Source organism: Solanum dulcamara, chromosome 9 (genome assembly GCF_947179165.1).
Source record: "Solanum dulcamara chromosome 9, daSolDulc1.2, whole genome shotgun sequence".
Taxonomy (NCBI): Eukaryota; Viridiplantae; Streptophyta; class Magnoliopsida; order Solanales; family Solanaceae; genus Solanum; species Solanum dulcamara.
This window is the reverse complement of record NC_077245.1, coordinates 15,534,368-15,547,930: the sequence shown is the minus strand read 5'-3', so window position 1 is coordinate 15,547,930 and position 13,563 is coordinate 15,534,368.

Below are 13,563 nucleotides of genomic sequence, written 5' to 3'. Positions count from 1 at the left end.
GAGTATGGCCTGAAGTTCATCCAGCTGTCCAGGTATGCTCCAGAAATAATCTCGAATATAAGGTCAAAGATGAGGAAGTTCATCTCTGGATTAGGGAGGCATGTGAAGAAGGAGTACAAAGCAGCATTGTTGATTTCAGATATAGATATTTCAAGATTAATGGTGTATGCTCAACAAATAGAGGATGAGAAGAGACAAGAAAGAGAGGAGCATCTGAGTAAGAAGGTAAAATCAGCGGGCCATAAGAATGAACAGAGGCAGAACAAGGACAACATGTCCTTCCAGAAGAGGCCTTCCAACTATGCCTCATCTACCGCCAGTGCACCTATCCCGCATAACAGATATGATTGGCAGGGACAGAGTCACTAGAATCTCAGACCCCAGGGTTATCAATCCCAGGCTAGTGTGGGTCAAGGTTCGCAAGGGAAGCCACCATGCGGCAAGTGCGGTAAGCTCCACTTGGGGGAGTGCAGAGCGGGGAGGGCTAGTTGTTATAAGTGTGGTCAAATAGACTATTTTCAGAGAGAGTGTCCATCATGGGGAGACAGAGCCTAGTTTTCTACCACCGCACCATCAGCTAGAGGTAATCAGAGGGGCATTACTTCAGGTATGAGTGGAGGTACAAACTACCTATATGCCATAGGTAGTCATCAAGATCAAAAGAACTCTCCAAACGTTATAACGGGTATAATACAAGTATCTTCTCTTGACTGTATATTTTGATGGATCTGGGTGCCACCCTATCTTTTGTGACTCCTTACGTGGCTAGTAAATTCAATAAAGTTCCTGATATCTTCGTGAGCGTTTTTGCGTAGCTACTCTTGTCGGTGATTTTGTCTTAGCTGAGAAAGTCTATAGAGGTTGCACTATGTTAATCCATCACAGGGATACCTTGGCTGACTTAATTGAGTTGGACATGGTCGATTTTGATGTGATCCTTGGTATGGACTGGCTTTATATCTGTTATGCCTTTATTGATTGTAGGACTCAAATTGTTAAGTTCAAATTCCCGAATGAAGCTGTCATAGAGTGGAAGGGTAGTCCTGTTATGCCTAAGGGTAAGTTTATTTCTTACCTTAGGGCCAGAAAGTTAATCTCAAAAGGGTGTATCTATCACATTGTCTGAGTGAAAGATGACAATGTTGAGTCTCTATCCCTCGAGTCGGTCTCGATTGTCAATGAGTTTCCCGATGTCTTTCTCGAAGATCTGCCTGGAGTCCCTCGGATAGGAAAATTGACTTTGGGATTGATGTTCTTCCTGATACCCAGCCTATCTCAATTTCTCCATATAGAATGGCTTCGGCTGAGTTGAAAAAGTTGAAGGAGCAGTTGAAGGACTTGTTAGATAAGGGATTCATTAGGCCGAGTGTCTCACCATGGGGTGCTTCCATCCTATTTGTGCAAAAGAAAGATGGGTCCCTTAGAATGTGCATCGATTTTAGGCAGTTAAACAAGGTCACCATAAAGAATAAATACCCTCTCCCCAGAATAGATGACTTATTTGATCAACTTTAGGGTGCCACTTGTTTCTCAAAGATAGACCTAAGATCCGGCTACCATCAGTTAAAGGTGAGGGAAGGTGATATTCTAAAGACCGCTTTTCGGACTCGTTATGGCCACTTTGAATTTTTGGTCATGTCCTTTGGGTTGACAAATTCCCCCGCAGCTTTTATGGATCTCATGAAACAAGTGTTTAAACCATATCTTGATATGTTTGTGATTGTATTCATAGATGATATTCTGATCTACTCTAAGAATGAGGAGGAGCACGCCCATCATCTTAGAGTCATCTTACAAACTTTGAGAGACCAGGTATTGTATGCAAAGTTCTCCAAATGTGAATTTTGGCTTGCATTACTGGCCTTTCTAGGCCACATTGTATCTGGAGATGGTATTCAGGTTGACGCTCAGAAGATTGAAAATGTGAAGAATTGGCCCAAACCCACATCCCCGACAGAGATAAGAAGCTTCTTAGGTTTGGCCAGCTATTATCGAAGGTTTGTAGAGGGATTCTCCTCCATATCATCACCATTGACTAAGTTGACCCAAAAAAAGGCTAAGGTCTAATGGTCCGATGCTTGTGAGGAGAGTTTCCAGAAACTAAAGGCCAAGTTAACCACTACTCCTGTCCTGACTTTGCCTGATGGAACAGAGGGCTTTGTGATCTATTGTGATGCATCTAGAATTGGTTTGGATTGTGTGTTGATGCAAAGGGGGAAGGTGATAGCCTATGCTTCAAGACAGCTTAAGGTTCATGAGAGGAATTACCCAACTCATGACCTTGAGCTGGCGGCTATGGTGTTTGCACTTAAAATTTGGCGCCACTACTTGCATGGAGTGCATGTTGATGTACTCACCGATCACAAGAGCTTACAATATATCTTCAGCCAGAAGGAACTCAACCTGATACAAAGGAGATGGCTTGAGCTACTCAAAGACTACGACATGAGCATCCTCTACCATCTAGGTAAAGCTAATGTTGTTGCTGATGCTCTTAGCAGGTTGTCTATGGGTAGCATGGCCCATGTAGAGGAGGGAATTAGCGAAGGAGGTACATAGATTAGCCCGATTGGGAGTTCGTCTAGAAGAGAATAATGAAGGTGGAGTTAATGTGCAGGATAGGTCTACGTCCTCACTTGTGGCAAAGGTAAATGAGAAATAAGATCAGGATCCCGTCCTCCTTTAATTGAAGGAAGTTGTTCATAAACAAGAGGTGATGGTGTTCACCAAAGGGGGAGATGGTGTGTTGAGGTAACAAAACAGATTATATGTGCCAGATGTCGATGATATTCGAGGAAGGATTATGGCCGAAGCACATAGTTCCAGATACTCTATTCATCTCGGCTCTACAAAAATGTATCATGACTTGAGGGAAGTCTATTGGTGGAGTGGGATGAAGAGAGATATTACAGAATTTGTTTCCAAGTGCCCAAATTGCCAACAGGTGAAAGTCAAGCATCAAAGGCCATATGGTTTAGCCCAAAACATAGAAATTCCAGAATGGAAGTGGGAGATGATCAACATGGACTTTATCACAGGTTTGCCGAAGTCCCGAAAGCAACATGATTTGATTTGGGTAATTGTGGATAGGATAATGAAATCAGCTCACTTCTTGGCGGTTAAGACTATTGACACCGCATAAATTATGCAAAGTTATACATCCAAGAGATCATCAGATTGCATGGGGTTCCCTTGTCTATCATCTCAGACAGAGGAGCTCAATTCACTTCCCAATTTTGGAAATCTTTTCAGAAGGGACTGGGTTCGAAGGTGAACTTGAGTACGGCCTTCTATCCCCAAACTGATGGCCAGGCAGAGCGCACTATCCAAATATTGGAAGATATGTTGAGGGCATATGTTCTTGACTTCAAGCGAAATTGGGATGATCACTTACCTCTCATAGAGTTTGTATATAACAATAGCTATCATGCAAGCATTCAAATGGCTCCTTATGAAGCTTTGTATGGAAGAAGGTGTAGATCACCCATTGGGTGGTTTGAAGTTGGTGAGGTCGAGTTGATTGGGCCCGATTTTGTTCACCAAGCCATGGAGAAGGTGAGAGTTATTCAAGATAGGCTAAAGATAGCCCAAAGCCGCCAAAAATCTTACACCGATGTGAGGAGGAGAGACTTAGAGTTTGAGGTGGGTGATTGGGTATACTTGAAAGTGTCACCCATGAAGGGCGTCATGAGGTTTGGAAGGAAAGGGAAGCTTAGTCCTCGATATATCGGTCCTTACCAGATTTCGAGGCAGATTGGGAGTGTTGCCTATGAGTTGGAGTTACTATCAGAGCTAGCCTCTATTCATCCGGTCTTCCACATTTCGATGTTGAAGAAGTGCTTGGGCGATCCCTCATTGGTAGTCCTTATTGATAGCGTTAGAATTAAGGATAACTTGTCTTATGAAGAGGTTTCGGTCCAGATTCTTGATCGCCAAATTCGCAAATTGAGGAATAAAGAGATTGCCTCAGTTAAAGTCTTGTGAAGAAATCAATTTGTCGAGGAAGCCACGTGGGAAGCGGAGGAGGACATAAAATCTAAATATCCACATCTATTCATGCCTACCGATGAGAATGCTGAAGGTAATGTCCATTTTCTTGACTTGAATTCGTTTGTGCATTTTGAGTTTGATTGGTAATTTGTTTGAGAATTTGATTGGTTGAATGACTGAATTCTGATTGTGATTAATACCCCGAGTCTATTCTTGGTTACTTATCATTCGAGGACGAATGATCCCAAGGGAGAGATAATGTAATACCCCTCAAAAATTTTTGCTAAGATTCGGACCCTTGTTGTATTCGAGTAGGGTCGAACTCGAGTATTGAGAAGCATATGCATGAGTTAGGATGAGTCCCTGAGAAATTGAAGGATGTTAGAGGTGATGTAGGGTCACAAGGGACCTCTAGGACCAAGCTAAGTCCAAAAGATTCGTCGTGGCTAAGTTTTAGGATGAGTTCGTATAAGAGGTCAACTTCTAACGACCCTATCTTTTGAAGGATGATAATCTGGGTGACCCATGACCTATTAAATTAAAGGTCATCGAGTCTTCTTTCCAACGCCACTAAGAATGTGATTTTTGAAGTTCGGAGTCAAAAAATATGACGATCCTAAGACGAACTAGCACGATAGGGATTTCAGGCCTGGATTGCAATTATTGGAAAACTAGGCTTGGTGCTACAGTGGCGCGATGCACCACTATCGCGCCAAGAAAATGCCTCAGTAGTTTGGTCCCTAGCGCGGCGCGCCACTACGAGATGTGCAGGGTTTTCAAGCCTAACTCCAGAACCAAGAAAAATATGGCCTTGGTGCTGTAAGGACGCGACGCGCCACTATCACGCCAAGAATGTGCCTCAGTAGTTTGGTCCTTGGTGCGGCGCGCCACTAACAGATGTGCAGGTTTTAGGCGTAATCGACCTGGCGCTGCAATGGCGCGATGGGCTACTATCGTGCCAGGAGCGTTTTTAGCCTATTTTTCAGAATTTTGGAGAATGGGCAATTTGGGAATTGTCCCAACTTATATATACACAGCCTTGGGATGTTTTTGGGACCATTTTCAGTCCCACACTCTCTCTCTAAAATCCCTAGAAGTCCCTCTCTTCTTCTTCTTCTTCTCCATTTCTCACAAGGATTTGTTCCAAGAGCTTCAAGATTCAAACTTCCCATTGAAGACCCAACATCAAGGTTTTCTTCAAGTCTTCACTAAGGTATGTAAGGCTATTCAAAGCATGGGTTGAGTCCACCTATGTTCCCTACACTTTCCTTGAGGTTAAATGTCCATAAGAATGAAGCTTCTTGATAGGTTTATGTTTGAATGAGTATTGTCTCCTATTAATTTGATTTTTCATTGTGTTGATGTTGTTGAGCTAAGAAATTCCTAAAAACCTTCATGTTAGCATGAGTTGATGGAGATGGTTTGTTAATGTGCTTTGTTAATTTCCTTAATCATGTGATTTTGTTGAATATGTCAATTTCTTTAAATGTGTTATTCTACTTGAATTGTTGGTTTTAAAGCCTTAGAGTTGTGATGAGTCCTAAGAAGGTGATAAATGAGGATAGGAAAGTTTTGTTATGCTTGTGAGATGTTATAAATGCTTATATAAATCAGGCTTGATTGAGTTTATTAGAGGATAGAATTGACGAGTGGACAAGGTCCTAAATGAGACTTGCCATTATGACTCGATTGAGTCGAATTGAGGATAGAGTTGAGGAGTTGGCAAAGTCCTAAATGAAACTAGCCGTGAGGATTTATTTAAGATGATTGGATGGAGTCTTATGAGCATGGAGTCATGGGAGGAGTATCGATCACCGAAGCGGGTAAGAGTATAGTCCATACTCGAACCCCAAAAACTACGCCACCAATGTAGGTAGGGATGGAACCATTAAAGTCGGATGCTTCCCATGGGATCAAACCGTTAAAGTTGGATATTTCCCATTTTATTGTCCTAAAATGATAGGACTTGACTAATCAACGGTATCCATGATTAGGGAGGCGTTCATACCCTGGCAAGGTATGGACAGATTTGGCAACAACGTCTGATTATTGTACTATTACTGGCTTATAGGTTATGGTTGTCGGATAAAAAAACTCTCATTTAGGTCTTTATAGTGCTCCGAGTCAGTTGAGTTGAGTGGCATGTGATTTGGTCCCGTCTAAACCGTATTCTTATTTAGACTTAGGACACTTGTTTGAACTGTTATTTCCCTTGAGTTGAGTTTCTGAGTGGATTTGATGCTTCCTTGATGTTCGTTTCATTCGGCCATTTTACATACTCGTATATTCCACGTATTGATGCCATTTGTCCTGCATCATTTTATGATGTAGAGACAGGTACCAGAGATCATCAACCGGCGCTCCGTTGAAGATCCACACACACTCCCAGCTAGTTGGTAAGTCCTCCTAGTTTCCGGAGGATGTTGAGCTTTCCTGTATAGTTTTGGTCTTATTTCCTTTATTTTAATTGTTGGTAGCCATGGGCTTGTCATTGGCACCTCCTAGACTTTGATAGAGGCTTCATAGACTAGAGTGTGGGAAGGTTGGACTGTTATTTTGAGTAAGTATACTATGCTTGTCGTGTTGAGTTAATAGTGTTTGACCTTCGGCCCCTATGATATGAATAGTGTGCTATTAATTGAGTCCTCCTCTGAGGGAATGTGATTGAATGATAGTGTGACTAAATCAAAGGGTTTGCTTGAAGGCCAGAAATGTCTTTCGAGTGCCGATCACATCTAGGGTACCCTCCCGGGGCGTGATAATGTCAAATGGCGTCACTACTTGGAATGTACGAGTATGTAAAATGGCAGAATGAAATATGCATCAGGGTAGGATTAAAATCAACTCAGAATCTCAACTCAGAAGAAGGAACAACCAAATCAAGTTGTACTAAGTTTAAACAAGAATATGATTTAGACAAGACCAATCATATAAAACCCAATCCAATCCATTTCGATCTGACTCGGAGTACTATCAAGACTTATATGGGAGTTTTTCTTATCTGAAAACTATCACGATAAACAACAAATCGACATTATTGCCACGTCCGTTCATACCTTGCCAGGGTAGAAACGTATCAATAATTACAAATCCACAACTAATCAAGTCCTATCATATCAGGACAGTAATTTGTGAAACATCGGACTTTAATGGCTCAATTCTCTCCTATGTTTGATGACGTAGTTATTGGATTCGAGTTATTACTTACTCTTACCTAATTAGGTGCTCGATACTCCTCCCAAGACTCAATGGTCATAAAACTCTATCCAATAAGTTTAATCTAGTCATTTCGACAAGTCTCATTTGGACCCTTATCAATTCATCAATCCTATCACAATTAAACCTCTCGACCGATCATACTATCCAATCAACCCCAATCACATTTTTCAAAAGTAGTTTACATATGCATTTACTAAAATATTTAATCCTATCCAATTATTTCTCCATTCATTCAGCCAATTTTTTGGGGCTAAATCATGCCTCGTTAAGACTCCAAATTAACAATTAAAGAGACTCAAAATATTTAAGTTTATAATGAAATATGTGTAACAAATCATACCAATCAACTCTTTGACCCAACCATTGTAAGAAAATATTGTAATATAAAGATCAACTCGGGTTCATGGGGATGAAGACATGAAGCAATTATCAGGTTCTTAACTCATCAACATCGACATGACAAATTCAAATTAGTAGAGGTAAAAACTCATTAGGACAGGGATCTATCAAGAAAACTCAATTTATGTGAACATTCAACTTAAAGAAGCTGTATGGTACATGGGTGAATTCAATCCACGTTATGAGGAGCCTTACATACCTGTCTTGAAGAACAAATCAAGAATTTGATGGCCTTAATTGAAGAACTTGAACTCTAGCCCTCTTTCTCTTCTCTAATTCTTGCTATCAATGTTCTTTGGCGTTTTTGGAGAGAAAACTCCTTAGAAACTAATATGGGGCAGAAATAATGATCCATAATGTAGTGGTTTAGATATAGGATGGGTGGGAAAGGTCCAGAATGCCCTTTTCTCAAGAAAAATCTGAAAAATTGAGTCCAGGGGCCTACAAGCGCGATAGTGGCACACCGCGCCATCACCCAAACTACTACAGCTAGTTTTGGGCACTCTGCTAGCACACCGCGCCAAGCCCCAAACTACTGTAGCTAGTTTGGGTCACTTTACTGGTGCACTGCGCCAAGATCCACTACAACAATAGACTTTGGTAAAATAGTCATAACATTTTACTACGTACTCGGAATGAGGCAAATCTGTGGCGTTAGAAAGAGGATTCAAAGATCATTAATTTTATAGGTTATGGGACACCTAAATCTTAATATTCTAAAAGTTATGGTCGTTTAAAATTGACCCTTATACAGACTCATTAAAAAACTTAGCCGATAGAAATTTTTTGGACTTGACTTGGTATTAGAGATCCCTTATAACCATAAACCACATCTAATACACCTTAAATACTTAGGAATTGATCTTATCTCATATATACAATTTGAAGTCTTCTAGTTCAAGCCTATACATCTACAAAGAACTGTCTAAATCTTACTATAGAGATTTTCAAGGTGTAACACAAAGTTATGCAAAAGTATATTAGGATTTAAGGATATCTTTCAAATATTCATTCGTACGAGACTCATATCACTCACTACTCAACCGATCATATACTTAGGGAACATGGGAGAACTTAAACCATTCTTTAAATAGCCTTACATACCTGAATCTTAGGAATTATTGGATAAATATGTTGGGTTTGGAAACTTGTACCTTAAAGTTGAGAAACCCTTCTATGGATTTGTAAAGAAGATCTTGAACTTGGAGTCATTAGATCTTTCAATATTGGAGAAATTCTTTTCTTGAAGTTCTTGATCTTTGGGAGAAGGAGAATTAGGGATTTTGAGAGTATCTATATGTATAAGAATATTATTTAGTTGTAAGATTGAGAAAAATGACCTTTTAATGAATCCCATTGGCCAATTCGGCGATCTGGACGTCTCCTCTCCAACCTATTCGGTGAGTCGGCGAAAAGGTGCTTTAGGTGGTCTAAAATAACAGTTTCTGGAGGATTTTAGGTCTGTTTGGCAAGCTAAATCGGCGAGTCATCAAACCATTCGACATTTCACCAAATTGGCAGGTGAGTTTTCCAAATTATTGTATTCGTAAATAATTTAGTAAACTAGTCATAACGTTCTACTCCAAACTCAAAATGACAAAAACGTGGAGGCATTGTAAATAAGACTCAACGACCTTTAATTTGATACGTCACAGTTCATCTAATTCTCTATATTCTAGGAGATATGATCATTTTAAGTTGACTCTTATATGATCTTATACGAAAACTCAATCGTTAAGGATCTTTGAACTGGATAGTACTAGAGATTCCTCATGATCCTAATTCACCTCCAATACACTTCGAATACTTAAGAATTGATCCTAAAACATAAATACATATTAGAATTCATCGGAATTGGCCTATACGTATAAAAAGAATGACTCGGGTTTTAGCTTACAAATTTTTGGGGTGTAACAAACTTTTCGGTGATCAATTCCAAGATTACTCTGATATATATTCTAACATTCTGAGCATAAAATGAATATTTAATTTGAACATACATCAAACTTCCAACAACAGAAGAGTAAGGAATTGACTTTATTTTTTTTCTTTCTAAATCATTTTTCGCATATTGCATAAGACAAAATTTGTCCCCTTTCTTAATAAGAACAATTCTTGTTGAACAAATGTTCATATTAAGTCTTTCTAGAAATCTTTCGATATAGCCGTTTTGAGACCGTCTTGAATGGTGATGAGGTGGTGGATTGTAAGGCACAATCTTGTTGTAACTACGTGAACCTAACTTGGAAGAAGATGATCGAGTTTGTTGGTGTGGATGGTAAAGTACTCCATTGAGAACTTCAGATCTCATTTTGATGGACACAAAATAATCAGTCAAATTTGGCCCCTTCTACTTGGAAACATGATCCTAAATACACAAGAGAAGTTAGAACACACAATTTGAGCAACCAAAAAAAGGGTCAAATGCACGAAACATTTCACATTCACGCACGCAAGTTCAGATGATAAAATTGGTAACTATAACTTACTATCGCAGGTAAAAATTCACTAATACTAAAACAAGAAAATTTCATTATTAATGTGTTTTACTTAAATCCATTTAACGGAAGTACTAGAACATTTTAGACCATTTTCAGCACCCTTTCCACACAATTTCAACACCCTTTTAGCACATTTGAATATATGCTAACTATAAGGAAAAAGTGATTTTGATAAATCTATTAAAAAAATTCGAAGTCATCACAAATGATACGTGACAACAAATAGCTTCTCCAGTTAATACTCGATAAGAATGAAGAAAGAGGAGACTTGGGAAGATCCAGATGAAAATTGTATAGGTCTAGCCTAGTAATAAAACACAAATGATATCACATATTGAATTAGAAAAAATCTAACCTATTAGTGAAAGATCAAAATTCTTGAACTAGTTAGTATTTATATTGTGTAATTTCATCAAATCACACTTTCATGGGTCAAAACTTAAAGCAATTATATATTGACATTTGACAAGTCTTATAAAAATATCTCGGCATCATGTCATATGACACATGGCAGAAAGTAACTCATCGATGAGAACAAAGAAAGAGAAGACTCGGGGAAGATTAAAATTGAATATGTCTAGCCAACTAATAACACACAAATATTAATTAAAATAAATAGAAAAAGATATCTAACCACGTAGTAAACCATCAAAATTCTTGAACTAGTTAGTACTTATAAAGTGTAATTTAGTCAAATATAAAATCATTTTAAGATTTTCTCAGTGTAAGCAAATTGGTGGACAAAGACCCCATCTGCTAAATGTTCAATTTGCAGACCCAGACAAAGTTTTGTCTTTCCAAGATCTTTCATCTCAAATTCTTTCTTTAGATATTCAATTGCTGTTTGGACCTCTTCGGGGGTTCCAATGAGATTTATGTCATTAACATAAACGGCGAGTATAACAATCTCTGATTTCATTTTCTTAATAAAAACACATGGACAAAAGACATCATTTATATAACCTTCATTTATCAAGTACTCACTAAGACAATTATACCACATGCGCCCTGATTGTTTCAGACCATATAATGATCTTTGCAATTTCATTGAGTACATCTCCCGAGACTTATTACATGCTTTAGGTAATTTTAATCCTTCTGGGATTTTCATGTAAATTTCATTATCAAGTGAACCATAAAGGTAAGCTATAACTACATTCATTAGATATATTTCAAGATTTTTATGTACAGCTAAATTGATGAGATATCGAAAAGTTATTACATCCATAACGGGTGAATATGTTTCTTCATAGTTGACTCCGGGTCTTTGAGAAAATCCTTGTGCAACAAGGCGTGCCTTGTATCTTACAATTTTATTTCTTTCATTTCGTTTTTGCACAAAAACCCATTTATAGCCAACTAGTTTTATACCTTCAGGGGTTTGGACTACAGGTCCAAAAACCTCACGTTTAGCAAGTGAGTCTAATTCTGATTGAATTGCCTTTTGTCATTCTAGCAAACCACATCTACATCGATATTCTTCGACGAATTTAGGCTCAATACTTTCACTATCTTGCATGAGGTTAAGTGCAACATTATATACAAAAACATTATCAACCGTGACTTTCAATCGATCTAAATTTATCTCATCATCGGTAGAACTTATTGAAAGTTCTTCATTCACTTGAGTCTCAGTTCACTAATTTCTTTAGTAATATCAGGATTACTCAAATCTTGACCTTCTTCGAGGGTTTCATTTGCAGTATCATTTTCTTTATTCCTCATGCTTCTCTTTCTAGATTTTTTATCCTTTGAGCCCAATGGTCTACCACGCTTCAGACGTGTTTGGGATTCAGAAGTTATGATACTAGTAGATGGTCCTTTTGGAACATCAATCCGGATAGGCACATTCACTGCAGGAATATGTGACTTAGTTATCTGTTTCAAATCAGTAAATGCATGTGGCATTTGATTTGCTATTTTTTGTAAGTGGATTATCTTTCGGACCTCCTGCTCAAATGTGCGAGTACGTGGATCAAAATGAGATAGTGATAAAACTTTTCACACATTTTTTTTCTTTTTCGAGTTCCTTTTTCTCTCCCCCTAATGGCAAAAAAGTTGTTTCATCAAACCAACAATCTACAAATTGAGCAATGAATAAGCCTTCAGTCAACGGTTCAAGGTATCAAATTATGAAGGGCGAGTCAAACCCAACATATATGCCCAACCTTCGTTGAGAGCCCATTTTTGTATGTTGTGGTAGTGCTACTAGCACATATACTACACAACCAAAAATTCGTAGATGGGTTATATTTGACTCATGTCCAAATACTAATTATGACGGAGAGTATTTATTATAATTTATCGGTCTGAGACATACCAGTGCTGCGGCATGTAAGATAGCATGACCCCAAACTGTAATTGACAATTTTGTTTTCATTAGTAGAAGTCTTGCTATCAATTGTAAGCGCTTAATAAATTATTCTGCAAGGTCATTTTGAGTATGAAAATGAGCAATAGGATATTCAATTTTTATCCAATTAATAAGCAATAATCATCAAAAGCTTGGGATGTAAATTCTCCAGCATTATCAAGGCGAATGACCTTAATTGGATATTCTGAGAATTGCGCTCTTAATCTTATTATTTGTGCTAACAACTTTGCAAACCCCATGTTGCGAGATGATAAGAGGCACACATAAGATCATCTAGATGATGCATCTATTAAGACCATAAAATATCTAAACAATCCACTAGGTGGATGAATAGGTCCACATATATCTCCATGTATACGCTCTAAAAATTCAGGAGATTCGATGCCAACCTTCAAAGTTCTTGGTCTGACAATTAATTTGCCTTGATAACAAGTAGCACATGAAAATTCATCATTCGTAAGAATCTTCAGGTTCTTTAACGGATGTCCAGTTGAATTTTCAAGAATTTGTCTCATCATTATTGATTCAGGATGACATATTCGATCATGCCATAGCAAAAAATGTATTTAGATCAATAAATTTCTGGTTTACAATCAAATGTGTTTCAATTGCATTAATTTTTGCATAATATAGACAGATGACAAAGTTGGTAATTTTTTCAAAATATATTTCTGCCCTGAGACACTCTTGGTATGACAAATTATTCAATATTCATTTCATTTAGTGTCTTAATATGATATCCATTTTGTAGATATCTTTAAAACTCAACAAGTTTTTTGGAAATTTAGAAGAGAATAATGCATCTTCTATAATAATTTTTGTCCCTTTAGGCAGAAATATAGTAGCTCTTCCAAAGCCTTCAATCATTTTTGAATTACCAAAACTTGTAGTAATATTTGCTTTTCTTCTAAGCAAGTAGGAAAAATATTTCTCGTCTTTAAAAATAACATGAGTTATTCCACTATCAATTATACAAATATCCTCGTAATTGATCATTGATCCAAACAAAATTTGAGGCATATTCATATTTTTTTCTTCAAAAAAAATAAAGTAAATATTATAATTAAGACATATTCCACT